General features: G+C 44.3%; 1 protein-coding gene and 1 long non-coding RNA gene across 2 annotated transcripts in view; one reads left to right on the top strand and one right to left on the bottom strand.

Annotated features, from left to right (window-relative positions):
• The window catches only part of LOC142259340 (uncharacterized), a 188,247-nt gene that overhangs the window by 65,766 nt on the left and 99,891 nt on the right, over positions 1-22,590 (bottom strand). The window lies entirely within an intron of this gene.
• Positions 13,690-21,214, top strand: LOC142259353 (uncharacterized). The gene is made up of 4 exons (XR_012727941.1): positions 13,690-14,163; positions 20,650-20,710; positions 20,824-20,951; positions 21,077-21,214. It is a non-coding gene; the product is annotated as an uncharacterized LOC142259353 (long non-coding RNA).

Raw genomic sequence — 22,590 nt, 5'->3', positions numbered from 1 at the left:
TTTTCTATATTGGCACCATTAAAAAGCATTGAAAAACCACTAAGAACTTTCTCCATTTTTCTATAAGTGTGCTATAGTCTCTACATTATCTACATACAATGATACCGTCACCCCCCGATCCCTTCATAGCGTTACTGTATAATGTCCCAGCATTCCCAGCAGTGTCACCTCTCCAGTCAGCAGCTCAATCATCTTGTAGGTGAGTTCTAGGATCTTCTGGTCATTGATGTCCTCATGTATCGGGGGGTGAGGTGGAGGCCCCGTGATTGGGCTCAGGGGTCTTCCCCATCCCTCAGACACAGGGGCCTGACAGCGCTCACTAGAGGTCTTCTTCACTACTGTGTAATCCTGGTTATGGAGAGACACAATAATAAATCTCACTCCAGACATTTCCAGAGTCCTCACCTCTCTAGTTCTGTCCATCTGTTATGCCCATAGATAAGAAGGATGTAATGTGACGTCATCAGAATCTCTCACCTCTCCAGTAAGCCGGAAGAGGATCTCTAGGGTGAGGTGTAATATGCTTTCCGCCATCTTGTCCCTGTCCATATCCATCCTTGTTAAGAAATTTTCTGAAACAGAATAAAATCGCCGAGAGGATCCGATATTATAAGGACCTGAATGGGAAGGAGATGAGCCCATATAGAAAATTAATGGAGATAAGGGAGGTGAGATATCATTTGGGTAGTAAAAAAAATTATCATGAAATGTGCTATGTAAATAGTACAACTATAAAGGTGGTGTCACACATAGCGACGACGACAACGACGTCGCTGCTAAGTCACCATTTTCTGTGACGTAGCAGCGACGTCCCGTCGCTGTCGCTGTGTGTGACATCCAGCAACGACCTGGCCCCTGCTGTGAGGTCGCCGGTCGTTGCTGAATGTCCTGCTTCATTTTTTGGACGTTGTTCTCCCGCTGTGAAGCACACATCGCTGTGTGTGACAGCGAGAGAGCGACGAACTGAAGCGAGCAGGGAGCCGGCGTCTGGCAGCCTGTGGTAAGCTGTAACCACAGTAAATATCGGGAAACCAAGAAGCCCTTTCCTTGGTTACCCGAAATTTACCTTAGTTACTAGCGTCCGCCGCTCTCACGCTGCCAGTGCCGGCTCCCTGCACACATAGCTGGAGTACACATCGGGTATCTAACCCGATGTGTACTCTGGCTAGGAGTGCAGGGAACAGGGAGCCGGTACTGGCAGCGTGAGAGCGGCGGACGCTAGTAACTAAGGTAAATATCGGGTAACCAAGAGAAGTGCTTTCCTTGGTTACCCGATATATACTAGTTCCGCTTCCACGCGTCGCTGCTGGCTGGGGGCTGGTCACTGGTGAGATCTGCCTGTTTGACAGCTCACCAGCGACCATGTAACGACGCAGCAGCGATCCTGATAAGGTCAGATCGCTGGTCGTGATCGCTATGTGTGACACCACCCTAAAAGTAGCACATTATCTTTATGATAGAAAAAAAAAAAACAATTCTTCATACGGAAATGGGAGCGAAAAAATAAAAGCGTAATTGCTCCCGGAATAAAAGTAGGAAAATAAGAAAGTACAAAAACAAATAATTTCCCAGTTTTTCGGTTAACAGGGCATTGGAATTAGGATTCGAGGTATTCTTGTTTCTAACGGAAGAAGAGGGGCCCACACATGGCGTACGGATCGGTGCACTCGCTGACGCACAAAATTTACCACCCATTTCTTGTATGAATGGAGCAAAATAGTGAAAGTTAACCCAATTACAAAATGTGCCCACGTTACAGTATATTTCCCTCCTAAACTTGAAGAATTATGTAAATAAAAAAGTTTAGATAAAGTTTAGATATTTTAAACTGGTTTCGGACTGTTCATAGACTTTACACGTCTGTACCATCTGACTCCTACTCTGCAGTGATGTTCTACAATGTCATTACATAGCAGTGCATAAACAAACATGTAGCAACGGAGAGGAAATCTCTACATAAGGCAGAGACTGTTTATTACTGCCTCTGCCTTCTGTCACTGTATCCACAGCTCTGCGGTGCAATGCAGCTGGAACAGCTGTCAGGGAACTGACAGCGACACAGATCTCTGTGTGAGAGCCCATCCACCATCAGTACTTGCCAAGTGTAATTGTTTGGGATCTGGTAAGTGCAATTTTTGTTTTTTTTTGGGGGGATTTGGTTTCTTTTGGGGGTGTCTGCTTTCGTTCATACGAGTCCTGCCGTATTCTTTAACTTTTTTAGCTGCTTGGACACTTTTCTATGTGATCGCAAGTATGGCTTATTTTTGCAGTAGGGTCCTGTGGTGAGCCCAGCGCTGGATCCCCTGCAGTTCGCCTACCAGCCCGGCATCGGGGTGGAGGACGCTGTCATCTACCTGCAGCACTGATGTCTCTCTCACCTAGAGCAAGCAGGAAACACTGTGAGGGTCACGTTCTTTGACTTCTACAGTGCTTTCAACACCATCCGGCCTGCTCTGCTGAGAGGGAAGCTGGAGGGAGCCAGAATGGACAAGCAGCTGACAGCATGATCGACTACCTCACCAACAGACCACAGCATGTGAGGCTTCACGACTGTGTGTCTTATGTGGTAGTCTGCAGTACAGGGGCACCACAGGGCACGGTCCTCTCACTCTATCTGTTCAGTTTGTACACGTCAGACTTCAGGTATAACTCGGACCACTGCCACTTTCAGAAGTTCTCGGATGATATGGCCATCATTGGATGCGTATCAGACGGGAATGACTAGGAATACAGGGGTGTCATCTGTGACTTTGTTGGCTGGTGTGAGACCAACGCTCTTCAAGTAAATGCCTGCAAGACGAAGGAGATGGTCATAGACCTTAGGAGGAAGTCACCCCCTACAGCACCGGTGAACATCCAGGGAAAAGTTGTTGAGACAGTGGACTCTTACAAGTACCTGGGTGTTCACCTCAACAATAAGATGAACTGGACTACGAACACAGACGTCCTTTATAAGAAGGGCCAGAGTTGACTCCACCTACTGAGGAGGCTGAGGTCCCTCGGTGTCTGCAGGACTCTGTTAAAGACATTCTACGACACGGTGGTAGCATCTGCCCTTTTTTATGGAGTGGTCTACTGGGGGGCTGGATGTACTGAAAGGGACAGGAACAAAATTGACAAATTGATACGGAGGTCAAGCTCTGTGCTTGGATGTCTTCTGGAGCCTGTGGTTGTGGTGGGTGAGAGGAGGATGTTAGCAAAGCTGACAGCCATCATGAAAACCCCCCTCCACCCTCTGCATGAAACCGTGGGGGGCCTGAGCAGCTCCTTCAGTCAGAGACTTAAACATCCTCGCTGCAGGACGGAGGGCTTCCGTAGGTCCTTCATTCCAACTGCAGTTAGACTGTATAACACATCATGATGTTATCATTCAATTACATAATTCACCTACACTGCCATCACTAATATACACCTTCATATACATATATTTATTTGCTGTATTAGGTATAGGTACAGTACAGACCAAAAGTTTGGACACACCTTCTCATCTCTAGAACAACTGTTAAGAGGAGTCTTTGTGCAGCAGGCCTTCATGGTAAAATAGCTGCTAGGAAACCACTGCTAAGGACAGACGACAAGCAGAAGAGACTTGTTTGGACACAAGGAATGGACATTAGACCAGTGGAAATCTGTGCTTTGGTCTGATGAATCCAAATTTGAGCTCTTTGGATCCAACCACCGTGTCTTTGTAGAAAAGGTGAACGGATGGACTCTAAATGCCTGGTTCCCACCATGAAGCATGGAGGAGGAGGTGTGATGGTGTGGGGGTGCTTTGCTGGTGACACTGTTGGGGATTTATTTGAAATTGAAGGCATACAGAACCAGCATGACTACCACAGCATCTTGCAGCGGCGTGCTATTCCATCCGGTTTGCACTTAGTTGGGCCATCATTTATTTTTCAACAGGACAATGACCCCAAACACACCTCCAGGCTGTGTAAGGGCTATTTGACTAAGAAGGAGAGTGATGGGGTGCTACCCTAGATGACCTGGTCTCCACATTCACCAGACCTGAACTCAATCGAGATGGTTTGGGGTGAGCTGGACCACAGAGTGAAGGCAAAAGGGCCAACAAGTGCTAAGCATCTCTGGGAACTCCTTCAAGACTGTTGGAAAACCATTTCCAGTGACTACCTCTTGAAGCTCATCAAGAGAATGCCAAGAGTGTGCAAAGTAGTAATCAAAGCAAAAGGTGGCTATTTTGAAGAACCTAGAATATAAGACATATTTTCAGTTGTTTCACACTTTTTTAAGTATTTCATTCCGCATGTGTTAATTCATAGTTTTGATGTCTTCAATGTGACTTCACAATTTTTAGAGTCATGAAAATAAAGAAAACTCTCTGAATGAGAAGGTGTGTCCAAACTTTTGGTCTGTACTGTACATTGTTTTATATCACATGTGTATAGTGTTTTTATCTTTCTTTCTTTATTCTATCCCACCCTCTCCTTGAGCTGCAGTAATGTGCAAATTTCCCCACTGTGGGATCAATAAAGTTTATCGTATCTTATCTTATATATTAACCCCTTCACGACCTTTGACGGATGTATCCGTCATGGTGCCCTGGTACTTAAAGACCCATGACGGATACATCCGTCATGGCGAAATCGCGGCCCCGGAGCCCCGGTGTCCGCGATCGGTTTTCAAAAACTGTAGATTCGGGAAAGAGAGGACTTGTACCTGACCTCAGGAGGGGTGGTGTCTCCTTCCCGGACCTACGGAGGCTGTGATTGGCTGACGAACGCCACTCAGCCAATCACAGCCAGTGTAATGTTTCAGCCATTGGAAATGGCTGAAGCATTTATATCCAGCTATGGTCAGTGCAGCTGTAGCACTGGCCATTGGCTGGAGCTGGGTGAGCTTTGCTGCACCCGCCCCCAGCTTTGATTGGAGAGATCGGCCTTGTGACCGATCTCTCCAAGCACCGTGCATCTGGGACTGGGTGAGCTGTAGGAGATCGCTCTCCTCAGCTTCTCCCTCCGTGGAATCTGAGGAGAGCGATCCCTGCGGGTGCCCATCTGTGAGTCACAGCCCCCGATCCACCGTTGCCCTCCTCCATCTGCTTCGCCCCTGCTCTCCCGCTGCACCCCTGCATCTGAGGCAGCTTCTCTCCCGCTGCGCCCCTGCATGTGATGCCGCTACTCTCCCGCTGCGCCCCTGCATGTGACGCCGCTACTCTCCCGCTGCGCCCCTGCATGTGACGCCGCTACTCTCCCACTGAGCCCCTGCATGTGACACCGCTACTCTGCCGCTGCGCCCCTGCATGTGACGCCGCTACTCTCCCACTGCGCTCCTGCATGTGATGCCGCTACTCTCCCGCTGTGCCCCTGCATGTGACGCCGCTGCTTTCTTTCTGCTGCCTCCTGGTATCCGCCGCTCCACTCCCCCATCAGCCACTGCACTCTCCCCATGAGCCACAGCACTCTCCCCATGAGCCACAGCACTCTCCCCATCAGCCACCGCACTCTCCCCATCAGCCACCGCACTCTCCCCATCAGCCACCGCACTCTCCCCATCAGCCACATCACTCCCCCCTTCTGCCACTCCACTCCCCCCTTCTGCCACTCCACTCCCCCCATCAGCCACTCCACTCCCCCCATCAGCCACAGCACTGTCCCCATCAGCCACAGCACTGTCCCCATCAGCCACAGCACTGTCCCCATCAGCCACAGCACTGTCCCCATCAGCCACCCCACTCCCCCCATCAGCCACCCCACTCCCCCCATCAGCCACCCCACTCCCCCCATCAGCCACCCCACTCCCCCCATCAGCCACCCCACTCCCCCCATCAGCCACCCCACTCCCCCCATCAGCCACCCCACTCCCCCCATCAGCCACCCCACTCCCCCCATCAGCCACTCCACTCCCCCCATCAGCCACTCCACTCCCCCCATCAGCCACTCCACTCCCCCCATCAGCCACTCCACTCCCCCCATCAGCCACTCCACTCCTCCCATCAGCCACCGCACTCTCCCCATCAGCCACCGCACTCTCCCCATCAGCCACCGCACTCTCCCCATCAGCCACAGCACTCTCCCCATCAGCCACAGCACTCTCCCCATCAGCCACACCACTCTCCCCATCAGCCACACCACTCTCCCCATCAGCCACACCACTCTCCCCATCAGCCACACCACTCTCCCCATCTGCCGCTGCGCCGCTGCATCTGCCGCTGCGCCCCTGCATTTGCCACCTCACTCCCCCATCAGTCTGCTGTCTCCCATCCCATTAATCCTCTGCCCCCTCTCCCACCTCTCCCCCTTCTGGATCTGCTGCAATACTGCTGCCTAGATCCATTCTGTAAGGTAGCTATCCCCAATTTCACCTCCCACTCCCCTTCCACCCTCCACCGCTTTTGTATCCGTTGCGCCCTCACCCATCCTCCGCCACTCCTCCATCCGCCGCGCCCTCACCCATCCTCCGCTGCTCCTGCATCCATTGCGCCCTCTTCCATCCTCCATCCATCTTTTTTTCCATCCCACCTAGTCCCCCCCTTTTTCCAGCACATCCATGCGTGCGTCCTGATTTTTTTTCTGTAAACTAAGAAAGAAATACAAATAAACTTAGTTTAGGGCCAGTAAAATTATACTGTAGTAATCGTCAACTACAGTATTTTTTACTGAATATTGTAAGGATCAGCCCAGTGCCACAAATGAGAGCGATGCACAAGTCTCACAAAACATCATCCGACACGGTCGCTCTCTTCCAGACAGGAGTGTGCGGCTGTGTCGGGTGATGCGATGCGAGATTTGTGCATCGCTCTCACGTGTGGCACTTGCCTTAATGGCGCTTTACACGCTACAATATCGTTAATGTTTTATTGTCGGGGTCACGTTGTTAGTGACGCACATCTGGCGTCATTAACGATATCGCAGCGTGTGACACCAGCAACCTTAAGCGACCTCAAAAATGGTGAAAATCGTTCACCATGGAGAGGTCGTCCCAAAACCAAAAATCGGTAATGGTCGCTTATCGATCTTGTTCGTCGCTCCTGCGGCAGCGAGCGAGGAACGTCTCCTTACCTGCCGCAGGCCGCAATACGGAAGGAAGGAGGTGGGCGGGATGTTACGTCCCACTCATCTCCGCCCCTCCGCTTTGATTGATTTGATTTGATCCGCTTAGTGACGTTGCGGTGACGTCGCTGTGATGCCGAACGTCCCTCCCCCTTGAAGGAGGGATTGTTCGGCAGTCACAGCGACGCCGCCGACCAGGTAAGTGCGTGTGACGCTGCCGTAGCGATAATGTTCGCTGCGGCAGCGATCACACGAAATTGCATGCACGACGGGGGCAGGTGCTTTTGCGTACGATATCGCTAGCAATTGCTAGCAATATCGTAGCGTGTAAAGCCCGCTTTGGTGTCAGTTGCAGGCGCTCATATATATATATATATATATATATATATATATATATATATATATATATATATATATATATATTTTTTTTTTTTTACTGACGTCTGTATTTTTTATTTCGCCAAACTAATATTTTTTTGTATGGGGGGGTCTAGTTTACAACGTGGGGTCACATGTGGGGGAGCACCACTGTTTGGGCACATCAGGGGGATCTCCAAATGCAACATGATGCGGCTAACGATTCCAGCTAATTTTCCATTTAAAAAGTCAAATGACGGTCCTTTCCTCTGGAGCCCTGCCGTGCGCCCAAACAGTGGTTTTCTGCCACATATGAGGTATCAGCGTACTCAGAACAAATTGCCCAACAAATTTTGAGGTCCATTTTATCCTGTTACCCCTGTAAAAAATAAAAAATTGAGCCTAAAATAACATTTTTGTGGAAAAAAAAAAAGTACTTTTTTTGTTTTTATGCCTCAATGTATGAAGAAGTGCTTATTACCCATCTAGATTTATGCCATGGGGGGTCTAGTTTCCAAAATGAGGTCACTTGTGGGGGAGCTCCATTGTTTAGGCACCTCAGGGGGTCTCCAAACGCAACATGGCGTACGCTAATAATTCCAACCAATTTTGCTGTGAAATGGCGCTCCTTCTCTTCTGAGCCCCGCCGTGTGCCCAAACAATTACTTTCCACCACATATGATGTATTTGTGTACTCAGGAGAAATTGCACAATACATTTTATGGTGCATTTTTTCCTGATACCCTTGTGGAAAAAAAACTACCTGTTTGAAATAACAATTTCATGGTAAAAAAAATATATATATATTTTCACAGCTGAACATTCTAAACTTTTGTGAAGCCTCCAGGGGTTGAAAGTGTTCAGTAAACATCTAGATAAATTCTATGAGGGGTCTAGTTTCCAAAATGGGGTCACTTGTGGGGGAGCTACATTGTTTAGGCACCTCAGAGGGTCTTCAAACACAACATGGTATCTGCTAACGATTCCAGACAATTTTGCGTTTGAAAAGTCAAATGACACTCCTTGCCTTCCGAGCCCTGCTGTGCGCCCAAACATTTGATTTCCACCACATATGAGGTATCTGTGTACTCAGGAGAAAATGCACCATACATTTTATGTTACAATTTTTCCTGATACCCTTGTAAAAAAAAGCTACTTGGTTGAAGTAACAATTTTGAGGTAATTTTTTTTTTTTTATTTTCATGGCTCAAAGTTATTAACTTTTGTGAAGCCCCCAGAGGTTCAAAGTGCTCAATAAACATCTAGATAAATTCCATGAGGGGTCTAGTTTCCAAAATGGGGTCACTTGTGGGGAGCTCTATTGTTTAGGCACCTCAAACGCAACATGACATCCGCTAATGATTCCAGACAATTTTGCTTTCAAAAATTCAAATGATGCTCCTTCTTTTCTGAGCCCTGCTATGCGCCCAAACAATTGATTTCCCCCACATATGAGATATCAGTGTACTCAGGAGAAATTGCACAATTAATTGTATGGTGCATTTTTCCTGATACCCTTGTGAAAATGCAAAATTTTATGGCTAAAGTAACATTTTTGTGTAAAAAAGTAAAATTTTCACTTTTTCCTTCCACATTGCTTTGGTTGCTGTAAAGCTCCTAAAGGGTTAATAAACTTCTTGGATGTAGTTTTGAGCAGTGTGAGGTGTGCAGATTTTAGAATGTGGTCACTTTTGGGTATTTTCTGTCCCTTAGGCCTCTCAAAGTCACTCCAAATGTGATGTGGTACCTAAAAAATATTTTTTTTAAATTTTGTTGAAAAAATGAAAAATTGCTGATGAACTTTGAACCCTTCCAACTTCCTAACGAAAAAAAAAATTTGTTTCGAAAATTGCGCTGGTGTAAAGTAGACAAGTGGGAAATGTTATATAGTAACTATTTTGTGCGATATATCTCTCAGATTTATAGGCATAAAATGTCAAATTTTGAAAATTGCAAAATTTTAAAAATCTTCGCCAAATTTCCAAAATTTTCACAAATAAAGGCAAAACATATCGGCCTAAATTTACCACTGACATGAAGTACAATATGTCACGAAAAAACAATGTCAGAATCGCCAGGATCCGTTGAAGCGTTCCAGAGTTATAACCTGTCAAAGTGACACTGGTCAGAATTGCAAAAAATGGCCGTGTATTTAAGGTGAAAACAGGCTGGGGACTGAAGGGGTTAAGTATAGTCAAAAAAGCTCAAAAAATCCTACTGGGGCTTATTTTCACGGTTTCCAGGAAACAGAATAGAAAGATCTGACGGTGCTTTCTCCCCCATACACAGAGGATATGGTCACTGCTGAGTCATTATATCAGCCACAGTTACAAGGGAAGTAAAATAAAAATACCGAACTAATCCCCCCCCCGAATATGTGAAATATAGGAAAATACCACTGTCAATCCAAATCTCTGTTATTATCAGGTAAAAAACAGCCATATATACAAAATAATAAGTGTTATAAAATAGCTAAGAAATATTTACATGTGGTCATAAACATATAATATGACAGTGTCCAGCTTTCAGTCATAGGGATGGCCCCGATGAGGTTTTAGTCATTGCTCAGTATACAGTGATCAGTGGTTGTATATGCGCTCTCAGCACTGACTGACAGCAGGTTCTAATGCTGAGCGGCTGTCAGTCACTGCGGGGGAAGGGTATATATGTGGTAATAACAGACAGTTCCCTTATTTTCCCACCAGTATCGCTCGACATCAGCAATAAAAACCCGAGGCTGAAGTCAGTTTCTTATTTGGATGTTTTTTTTACAGGTTAAACAACACAAAAAAATAACTAATAAAGTACAATGCAGTGCGGAGCCATTAACCCTTTCCATAACACCCTGCGTTTTATGCCGATTTTTGTGCCAGTTTTATCATTGTTGTTGCTGCTTTTCAGTGTATGCACATCCGGCTCCGCACTGCACTGGATTAGATAGGTTTTAATCTACAAAAATAAAAACAGTAAAAAAGACCCCAAAAAAACAGAAAAAATAAGAAACCGACTTCAGCGTCGTCATAAAAACAAACAAAAGACGACGACAGAAACAGGAAAATGAAGGAGAGAAAATAACAGAGACCCTGCACCTACCTCCACCTGCAGAGCCGCACACTAGATATATAATACCCTGCACCTACCTCCACCTGCAGAGCCGCACACTAGATATATAATACCCTGCACCTACCTCCACCTGCAGAGCCGCACACTAGATATATAATACCCTGCACCTACCTCCACCTGCAGAGCCGCACACTAGATATATAATACCCTGCACCTACCTCCACCTGCAGAGCCGCACACTAGATATATAATACCCTGCACCTACCTCCTCCTGCAGAGCCGCACACTAGATATATAATACCCTGCACCTACCTCCACCTGCAGAGCCGCACACTAGATATATAATACCCTGCACCTACCTCCACCTGCAGAGCCGCACACTAGATATATAATACCCTGCACCTACCTCCACCTGCAGAGCCGCACACTAGATATATAATACCCTGCACCTACCTCCACCTGCAGAGCCGCACACTAGATATATAATACCCTGCACCTACCTCCACATGCAGAGCCGCACACTAGATATATAATACCCTGCACCTACCTCCACCTGCAGAGCCGCACACTAGATATATAATACCCTGCACCTACCTCCACCTGCAGAGCCGCACACTAGATATATAATACCCTGCACCTACCTCCTCCTGCAGAGCCGCACACTAGATATATAATACCCTGCACCTACCTCCACCTGCAGAGCCGCACACTAGATATATAATAACCTGCACCTACCTCCTCCTGCAGAGCCGCACACTAGATATATAATACCCTGCACCTACCTCCACCTGCAGAGCCGCACACTAGATATATAATACCCTGCACCTACCTCCACCTGCAGAGCCGCACACTAGATATATAATACCCTGCACCTACCTCCACCTGCAGAGCCGCACACTAGATATATAATACCCTGCACCTACCTCCACCTGCAGAGCCGTACACTAGATATATAATAACCTGCACCTACCTCCACCTGCAGAGCCGCACACTAGATATATAATAACCTGCACCTACCTCCACCTGCAGAGCCGCACACTAGATATATAATACCCTGCACCTACCTCCACCTGCAGAGCCGCACACTAGATATATAATACCCTGCACCTACCTCCACCTGCAGAGCCGCACACTAGATATATAATACCCTGCACCTACCTCCACCTGCAGAGCCGTACACTAGATATATAATAACCTGCACCTACCTCCACCTGCAGAGCCGCACACTAGATATATAATAACCTGCACCTACCTCCACCTGCAGAGCCGCACACTAGATATATAATACCCTGCACCTACCTCCACCTGCAGAGCCGCACACTAGATATATAATACCCTGCACCTACCTCCTCCTGCAGAGCCGCACACAGATATATAATACCCTGCACCTACCTCCACCTGCAGAGCCGCACACTAGATATATAATACCCTGCACCTACCTCCACCTGCAGAGCCGCACACTAGATATATAATACCCTGCACCTACCTCCACCTGCAGAGCCGCACACTAGATATATGGCTGCTCTGTGCTTACAGGACCTGTGATGATGTCACATGGAGGGGAGGAGTCAGGGTCACATGGTCAGCTCCTCAGTGTATGCAGGACTCTGCTGTGCTGGGTGTCATGGTGCTGGGTGAGGGGAGGTTATGTCAGGGGGTCACAGTGAGGTAATGGAGGCTGTATGTAGACAGGACACATCCTGGAAGCCGTGGACGGACATGGAGCAGATATCCTGGAAATCCAGGGATGAGCAGTGAAGTCTGAGGGGGCAGTGGCCACAGCTGTTTCTAGATTGTTCCAGAACTATTTACCCCGGCCACAGTAAGCGAGGGTCCCTGAGCTTGTGAGGGGCAGTAAAGTCTGAGGGGGCCGGTAAGGGCATAGTATAAGCACAATATCATAGTGTGACACAAGAGCAGAGTGTGGAGTTTTCCTTACAAGTTTCCCATTGTTTTTTGCTTTTATCTGCACTGTTCATCCCCATTTAATAGCGGCTCCATGGACAATGCTGCCAGGTGTGTGTCTTGTCAGATGTATGACTGCCTTGAGCAGCCGTTGGAGGGTGAATATGTCTGCACTCGATGTCAGCGTGTTACATATTTGGAAGCCCAGGTAACTGATCTAAATATGCAGCTCACAACACTCAGGAGCATTGCAAACCTGGAGAGGAGTTTAGAGCTCACTGAGCGGCTCTGGCTGGGGCCAGTGCTATGGAGGAGGCTGGAGGTGGGGAAGGTCAGGACCCAGAGGTAGGTAGCTGGGTAACAGAAGAAGAGGTAGGGGGAAAAGTGTCAGATAGCGCAGTCCTGATCTGGCACAACCTAGTAAATATGCCTGTGTGGCTGATATTAGGAATGCAGGACTAGGATCACTACAGCAGGACGTTGCTCCTAGCAACCAGGAAAACGACTGCTGTAGGAAGGAGAAAAATAGCAGAGAAGGAAAGGCCCGACAGATGTTGGTGGTCGGGGACTCTATAATTAGGCGGACAGACAAGGTCATCTGTCTACAAGACCGTGAATGCCGAACAGTGTGTTGTCTGCCGGGTGCTCGGTTTCGGTATATTGTGGATCGTATAGACAGTTTGCTGGCTGGGGCTGGGAAAAACCCAGCAGTCATGGTGAACAATGGTACTAATTACAAAAGTTAGAGGCAGGTGGAAGGTCCTTAAAAATGATTACAGGGAACCAGGCGAGAAGATGAAGTCCAGGACCTCCAAGGTGGGGTTTTCAGAAATACTACCGGTGTCACGAGCGTCACTAAAAAGACAATGGGAGCTTAGGGAGATAAATATGTGGTTTATAAATTGGTGCAGGAAGGAAGGGTTTGGGCTCTTGGAGAACTGGGCCGACTTCTCAGTCGGCTACAGGCTCTACGGTAGTGACGGGCTGCACCTCAATGGGGAGGGTGTAGCTGTGCTGGGGGAGAAAATGGTCAGATTGATGGAGGGACTTTTAAACTAGGATCTGGGGGAGCAAGGGTAGTGGAGCAAATAAGGGGATAGGTAGCGACAGTAGGGGTCAATGAAAGTTTGGGGGGGCTGGGACATGCAAGGAAAGTAGGGAGGCAAAGAGTAAGGAATGTGTTAATAGTATTAAATATCTACTGGCAAATGCAAGTAATCTTGCAAAGAAAATGAATTGGAAACTCTTATATCAATCATTGATTATGATGTGGTGGGCATTACGGAAACCGGACGAGAGCCATGACTGTGTGACAAACTTAGAGGGTTATACTACATTCATGAAGGACAGGAAAGACAAAAAAGGTGGAGGAGTATGTATATTTATCAAATCTAACCTAAGACCTGTGCTCAATGACGACATTGTGAGGAGCTGCAACAATGCAGAGTCAGTATGGGTAAATATACATGGGGAGGGGAGTAACGGAAAGCTACTAATTGGAGTTTGCTATAAGCCTCCTAACATACCCGAACAGGAGGCCGGTGAAATACTGCAATAAATTGAAAAGGCAACAAATAATAATAATAATAATCGGGTCCTTATTATGGGGGATTTAAACTATCCAGACATTCAGTGGGACATAGAATCTTCTGGTTGTGCTAAAAGCTGTAAGCTCTTATCTACAATTCAAGACAATTTCCTCTCTCAGATGATAGATGAACCAACAAGGAGAAATAGTTTTCTAGATCTGGTCCTGTCAAATAGACCAGATATAATTTCAGATCTACAGGTCCGGGAGCACTTGGGCACCAGCGATCATAATATGGTAAGCTTCAATAGAACATTTGAAAGGGGAAATGCTAAAACCTAGAATTTTAGAAAAGCGGATTTCAATAAATTAAGGGAAAAGCTTAATTGTGTAGATTGGGACAATGTCATGGTAACTGGGGATACCGAACATAAATGGGGTAAGTTTAAGGATATACTACTAGAGTCCTGTAAAAAACGTATACCCTCTGGTAATAAAATGTCCAGGAATAAAAACAAAACCACTATGGGTAAAAAAGACTGTACAAAGTATAATAAAACAAATGGCGTTCAAAATCTTGAAGGCTCATAATACAGAAATAGCATAAGGAACAAAAATGACCAAGGATATTAAAATAAATCCCCAATATTTTTATAAATACATTAATGTCAAAAGAAAAACAAAGAATAGTATTGGTCCCTTAAAATATAATAACAAGTTAATTATAGAGGACAAAGAAAAGACTGAGATATGAAACAGTCACTTCTCATCCGTGTTCACCAAGGAACAGACAGTTCCAGGGATCATTCAACAAGTCAAAAAATCAAAGTTCACCATCTCATATAATTAATTTAACACAAGAAGAAGTACACCTACGTCTGAGTTAGTTAAACATTGACAAATCCCCTGGGCCAGATGGCATTCATGCATGAATATTAAGGGAATTGAGCTTAGTAATTGACAGACCGCTGTAGCTCATCGTCTTAAGGCTGCTTTACACGCAGCGACATCGCTAGCGATGTCACTCGTGAAAGCACCTGCCCCCGTTGTTTGTGCGTCACGGGCAAATCGCTGCCCGTGGCGTACAAAAACGCTGGCACCCTTCACACATACTTACCTTCCTAGCCATGTCACTGTGGCTGTCGAACAGCCTCTTTTCTAAGGGGGCGGTTCGTGTGGCGTCACAGCGACGTCATACGGCATGCGTCCAATAGAAGCAGAGGGGTGGAAAGCAGGAGCATGAAAGTCACGCCCACCTCGTTACCGGAGGACGCAGATACGGTGTTGTTCTTCGTTCCTGGGGTGTCACACATAGCGATGTGTGCTGCCTAAGGAACGACCAACAACCTGCGTCCTGAACCAGCAACGATATTTGGTGAGTAATTTACATCGTTAGCAGTCATTTGTACGTGTCACACGCAATGACGTCGCTAACGAGACCGGATGTGCGTCACGAATGCAGCGACCACAACGTCATCTCGTTAGCGATGTTGTTGCGTGTAAAGCCCCCTTTAGACTCTCTTGTAACAGGATTGGTTCCTCAGTATTGGAGGATAGCTGATGTGGTACCGATATTTAAGAAAGGTAAGAGGGTGGATCCAGGCAACTTCCGTCCAGTAATTCTGACATCAGTAGTGTGCAAAGTTTTTGAGGGCATATTAAGAGGTGATATGCAGAAATATATTGCAGAAAATAATATAATAACTGACAGCATGGATTCATAAAAGATAAGTCATGTCTAACCAACATGTTGGGGTTCTATGAGGAGGTAAGTGCAAGTCTGGATATTTGTAATTCAGCTGATGTGATTTATTTGGACTTTGCAAAGGCATTTGATACTGTACCACATAAAAGCGCTATACTGAAGCTTCAGAAGCTGGGACTGGGGGAAACTATATGTAGATGGGTAAGGAATTGGCTAAAATATAGGAAACAAAGAGTAGTCATATATGGTACTTACTCTAAATGAGCTATAGTCAGTAGTGGGGTAACGCAGGGATTTGTGCTAGGACCGATCATTTTTAATCTCTTTATTAATGACCTTGTGGATGGGATTGATAGTAAAGTGTCAGTCTTTGCTGATGACACCAAGCTATGTAGGATATTAAAAACTGACCTTGATAGTATAATATTACAAAAAGATCTGGAGAAGATGTCAGAATGGGCAAATACTTGGCAAATGAGATTTAATGTTGATAAATGTAAAGTAATGCACCTAGGACCGAGTAATCCTATAGCTGCGTATACATTAAATGGAAGTAAACTCGGGACTATAGAACAGGAGAAGGACTTGGGTATTCTCATTACAAATAAGCTGAACAGCAGCACTCAATGTCAGGCAGCAGCTGCTAAAGCAAACAAGATTCTAGGGTGTATAAAAAGAGAGATTAGATCCCGGGATCCCGATGTATTGTTACACCTCTATAAATCACTTGTAAGGCCACATCTGGAATATCGGATCCAGTTTTGGGCTCCACATTTTAAAAAGGACATTCAGAAGTTTGAATCAGTTCAAAGGCGGATAACTAGACTACTACAAGGAATGGAAGGCCTCTCATATGATGAGAGGTTGAAAAAGTTAGATATGTTTAGCTTAGAAAAAAGATGTCTCAGAGGAGATCTCATTTATATGTATAAATACATGTGTGGTCAATATAGAGGACTGGCACATGGCTTATTCCTTCCAAAGGCCCCATTCCGCGGTGGAATTAAATCTAATTTTTGCCCCCCCGTAGCACCAGGGAACACTATCGATTTATTTCAAAACCTGGTTAAGCGCGATATGGAGGCTTTAATTTATCATGAGGCACCCCACAACTTAACATCTGCTGAAGAAAAGGCATTAAAAACCATCAGCCTATGGGATGATGTAATCTTTCGAAGACCCGATAAAGTGGGTGGGACTGTGATATGGCCGAAAAGTATGTATTTGGCGGAAGCCACTAAACAACTGAATGACACGTCCACGTATTTAAAACTAATGTTCGACCCCACAAGTAAACATAAAGAAAAATTACGTAGCTTTTTTAATAAAAAAGTAGCAGAAGGCTTCCTTTCTAAAGATAAAGTTGAAAAACTAGTCCCCTCGTGTCCGTCCTCACCACATTGGTACTGCATACCGAAAATTCATAAAAATAAAACAACACCCCCAGGCCGACCGATAGTTGCTAGTATTAATTCCATTTTTGAACTTATTTCACAATATCTGGACTGGTTATTAAACCCTTTGTTGAAAAGAATCCCGGCTTTCATTAAGGACACCAATATGTTGTTGGATGTGTTAGATACATTTGTCTGGCAGGAAAATTTCCACCTCACATCCATTGACATAGAAAGCCTGTACACCTGGATCCCGCAAGATCTGGGTGTGCAAACAATAGGGGCTTTACTTTCCAGTCTGCATCTAGAACAAAAACTATCCACTTCGTTGAGGAAGCCCTTAATCTCATTCTCAAAAATAAAACCTTCAAATTTGGTGCTCAGTGGTACAAACAATGCGGGGGTACCACTATGGGGACCACCGTCGCATGTGTTTTTGCAAATTTATTTTTGGCGGCCATGGAAAATACAGTGATCTACGATATGCAGAACCCTTTTTTGAAACATATTAAAAAATACCTAAGATATGTTGATGACATCTTTATAGTATGGGACGGATCCGAGGTGGAGTTTCAAAATTTTGTAACCTATCTAAATACCAACAATATATACAATATGACATTTACCAGCATTTTTGGGAGTTCAGAACTTGAATTTTTGGACGTAAAATTAACACTAAATAATGGCCTTTTGACTCGGGAAGTTTTTAGAAAACCGACAGCAAAAAACACCCTTCTACCTTACAACAGTTTCCACCCCACTCATATGAAAAAATCTTTACCCTATAGCCAATTTTTGCGTATCGATAGGATCAACAATAATAGTCATATTCGGGATATGCAATTTTTGGATCTTGAAAAACGGCTCAACAACAGAGGGTATCCCCCGTCTATCATTGAGGCCGCTAAGTCGCGCACGCTTTCAAAATCAGAAACTAAAAAACTAAAAAATCCGATAAAATCATGAATAACAATAATAAAAAAATTCTATTCAGTTTTAAATTCACTGCAAGTGGAAGAAAAGCGATTCCGACAGCTAAATAGGAAAGGGTTCTTTACAGTTAGAGCAGTCAGACTGTGGAATGCCCTACCACAAGAGGTAGTAATGGCAGATACTATAACAGCTTTCAAAAAAGGGCTGGATGATTTCCTCAGTACACACAACATTGTTGGTTATAAATGACTTTGTGACCAAATGTAGAACTTGTGGAGGAAGGTTGAACTAGATGGACCTAGGTTTTTTTTCAACCTTAGTAACTATGTAACTATGTAACTATGTAAAATTCGGTCCTATGGATAATCAAATAAAAGCCAGTATAAGACGACACTGGCACGTCCTAGAAAATGACCCAGATTTAAAAGATAGGGTCGCATTAGGCCCCCTTGTCACCTATAAAAGAAGTCAGAATCTGGGTGACATCTTAGTACACAACAGATGGGAAGATCAAAAAATTACGTGGCTGAATAAAACCCCCATGGTGGGTAATTTTAAGTGCGGTGACTGCAAATTCTGCCCTTTTCATTTGACTCAAAAAACATTGGTAATTGGAGACATAAAACTTACCTTCAAGGATTTAATCTCTTGCAAAACAAAGAACATAGTATACGTCATTTTTTGTCCCTGCTCACGTTATTATATCGGCAAAACCATTCGTTGCCTGTATGTGCGTTTTCGTGAGCACTTTAAATCCATAGAGTCTGGGAATGGTTCTCCCAGACTAATCCAACATGTAAGGGAACATCACGCAGGAAACCCAGAAGCTCTCAGATTCGCAGGCGTACTTAGGGTGTCCCCCTCAGGAAAAGGAGGGGACACTTATAAGTTGTTGCTGCAAAAAGAATCGCGATTAATAATCAAAACCAGAGCCATGGGCCCCTTAGGCCTTAACGACCATAATGACATGGCCGTGTTCCTATGAAGCACATTCAATAAACTATATGGGCCCTGCTGTCCCTCAAGATCTCTGTGATGCCCTAATCCCCTGGATCAACTTAGATTGCATTCTCTTATTAAGCATGAGAACACATTCCTAGGTACATCTTCTCCTCCCCCTCCCCTCCTTTCCCCCCTCCTTTTCCTCCCCTTCCCTTTACCTCCCCTCCCTCCTTCCCACCCTCCCCCCCCCTTTTCCCTTCTCTTTCTTTCCTCTCTCTAGGTACAGTTGCTTTATGAAAATAATGCTGACTTCTTTAAGGGCATGATCAGTAGGGTAGGGCATATTCTCCAATAATATTCTTCTTCTTTAGTCATCCTGTAATTAATGATGACTAATATTGGGAAGATTAATATATATGAGAAAAAGTTTATATCAAGTTAGAATATAAGGAGTTATGCATCTAGATCTGGTATCTAACTGACAAGTTAATTTCTCCCCCCCCCATCCTTGTCTTCTTGTCGTTTATTTTCTCCATTATTCTTTTCCCTGATCATGCCATGAACAGATGCAGTTAAATAAACAATACAAAGCAACCAACTCAATAAAACAAAGAATTATAATAACACTTAAAATATAAAAAGAAATAAAATAATATGACATCAGGGTTTTGCACATATCCTTATGTCTTGTACCAGAGAGAATGGATCTAATTAGACCGATATCTACCGGTTATCCCCTTTCTTGAGAGAAAAAAGAATTCATAAAAATGATATATGTCCATTTATCCTATGAAGATAATTTTTTTCATTTTCTCAAAATATCAGAAAAAAATTAGATTGGATTTGAGAATTTCCGTTTATGGTAAAACTTCTCTGACATTCATATCCTCTAATCGTTCCCATTCTCCTGCTCACAGTTTAGCATAAAAATCATGCTTTTTTATTCCGCTCTCTATGCTGCACAGACAAATGGATTTAAAATAAGGAAATAACATTATGCTTAAACGCTCGCAATTACTATTATGAATGGAACTTTTTCCTTTATTTTCTCCTTCATGTTTGCCTGTGCTTGTCTCTATCAACGCTGATGCGTTATCGCAGCTCTATTGTATATTTGTATTAGCAGCACCATCCTGCTTTTTAACGTCACGTACATCAGCTGTGATGATTCATAAAGAGGATCAGCTGACTGCACCTTTCAGGACTTGTCAAAGCGCTACTCACAGCGCGAAACAGGCTGTCGTCCGTTCCCCGTCCCTGTACTCCTTCCTCTCCCCACTGTTCCTGAGCTTGTCTGCGATAACAGAATAAAGTTTTTTGGCCACCTACCTTGTGAGCTGCCGCTTTCTTCCTCCGGATTCCTTCCAAAGACAATACTAAGGATCAGGGGGCATTTACTACAAGTGGAACAAAAGCGATTCTGGCAGCTAAATAGGAAAGGATTCTTTACAGTTAGAGCAGTCAGACTGTGGAATGCCCTACCACAAGAGGTTGTAATGGCTGATACTATAACAGCTTTTAAAAAAGGGCTGGATGATTTCCTCAGTGCACACAACATTGTCGGTTATAAGTGACTTAGGGACAAAATGTAGATTGGTGAAGAAAGGTTGAAATAGATGGACCTAGGTCTTTTTTCAACCTAAATAACTATGTAATCTATCCAACTGTTTAATATATTGCATAGATACAACATTCAAAGTTATAGATATATGAATATTTATTATATACTGTAGTATATAAAGTGTATTTGTCCTTATTATAGATTTGTATCAATTACTATGGAAAATTCACACAGGCTTAATATTTTAGATGGAAGCACAATATTCTATGGATCAATTTGATGATAGCCTTCCCGATGCCCAACAATTGGGTATGTATTATTATGAATGTAACTGGAAATGTTACATCATTCTGGTTGAAAAATTGATTAGTATACTAATTTTAGATTTATCTCTTTCTTGTTTTAAATGACTTAATGGACAGCCATGTTTCCGACGTATTTGTACGTGCTATAAATGATGATGTTGGTGCTGGTGTGGGTGCGGCTGTGGTAACTGATGCTAATACTAGTGCGGGAGCAAGCAGTGCTAATTTACAACAAACTATGAGCGGTAAGCTGCATATATATATCTGTATATTTATATATGTGAAGTGGAGTAAATACTAATTCTTTATACAGTACATCTGGCGGGTTTGCTTTGCATATTATTTTTATATTATTTCTTTCTTTCTTAAGATGACTTAATGGAATGCATTGTTTCCGACGTATTTGTACGTGCTATAAATGATGATGTTGGTGCTGGCGTGACTGCAGAGGTGGTAACTGATGCTAATACTACTGCAGGAGTAAGCGACGCTAATTTACAACAAACTATGAGCGGTAAGCTATGAGTATATATATCTATATATACACATATATATATATATATATATATATATATATATATACATATACAGTTAGGTCCAGAAATATTTGGACAGTGACACAATTTTCGCGAGTTGGGCTCTGCATGCCACCACATTGGATTTGAAATGAAACATCTACAACAGAATTCAAGTGCAGATTGTAACGTTTAATTTGAAGGTTTGAACAAAAATATCTGATAGAAATTGTAGGAATTGTACACATTTCTTTACAAACACTCCACATTTTAGGAGGTCAAAAGTAATTGGACAAATAAACCAAACCCAAACAAAATATTTTTATTTTCAATATTTTGTTGCGAATCCTTTGGAGGCAATCACTGCCTTAAGTCTGGAACCCATGGACATCACCAAACGCTGGGTTTCCTCCTTCTTAATGCTTTGCCAGGCCTTTACAGCCGCAGCTTTCAGGTCTTGCTTGTTTGTGGGTCTTTCCGTCTTAAGTCTGGATTTGAGCAAGTGAAATGCATGCTCAATTGGGTTAAGATCTGGTGATTGACTTGGCCATTGCAGAATGTTCCACTTTTTTGCACTCATGAACTCCTGGGTAGCTTTGGCTGTATGCTTGGGGTCATTGTCCATCTGTACTATGAAGCGCCGTCCGATCAACTTTGCGGCATTTGGCTGAATCTGGGCTGAAAGTATATCCCGGTACACTTCAGAATTCATCCGGCTACTCTTGTCTGCTGTTATGTCATGAATAAACACAAGTGACCCAGTGCCATTGAAAGCCATGCATGCCCATGCCATCACGTTGCCTCCACCATGTTTTACAGAGGATGTGGTGTGCCTTGGATCATGTGCCGTTCCCTTTCTTCTCCAAACTTTTTTCTTCCCATCATTCTGGTACAGGTTGATCTTTGTCTCATCTGTCCATAGAATACTTTTCCAGAACTGAGCTAGCTTCATGAGGTGTTTTTCAGCAAATTTAACTCTGGCCTGTCTATTTTTGGAATTGATGAATGGTTTGCATCTAGATGTGAACCCTTTGTATTTACTTTCATGGAGTCTTCTCTTTACTGTTGACTTAGAGACAGATACACCTACTTCACTGAGAGTGTTCTGGACTTCAGTTGATGTTGTGAACGGGTTCTTCTTCACCAAGGAAAGTATGCGGCGATCATCCACCACTGTTGTCATCCGTGGACGCCCAGGCCTTTTTGAGTTCCCAAGCTCACCAGTCAATTCCTTTTTTCTCAGAATGTACCCGACTGTTGATTTTGCTACTCCAAGCATGTCTGCTATCTCTCTGATGGATTTTTTCTTTTTTTTCAGCCTCAGGATGTTCTGCTTCACCTCAATTGAGAGTTCCTTAGACCGCATGTT

The sequence above is a fragment of the Anomaloglossus baeobatrachus genome (assembly GCF_048569485.1).
Source record: "Anomaloglossus baeobatrachus isolate aAnoBae1 chromosome 5 unlocalized genomic scaffold, aAnoBae1.hap1 SUPER_5_unloc_9, whole genome shotgun sequence".
Taxonomy (NCBI): domain Eukaryota; kingdom Metazoa; phylum Chordata; class Amphibia; order Anura; family Aromobatidae; genus Anomaloglossus; species Anomaloglossus baeobatrachus.
This window is presented reverse-complemented; position numbering and strand designations above follow the sequence as displayed.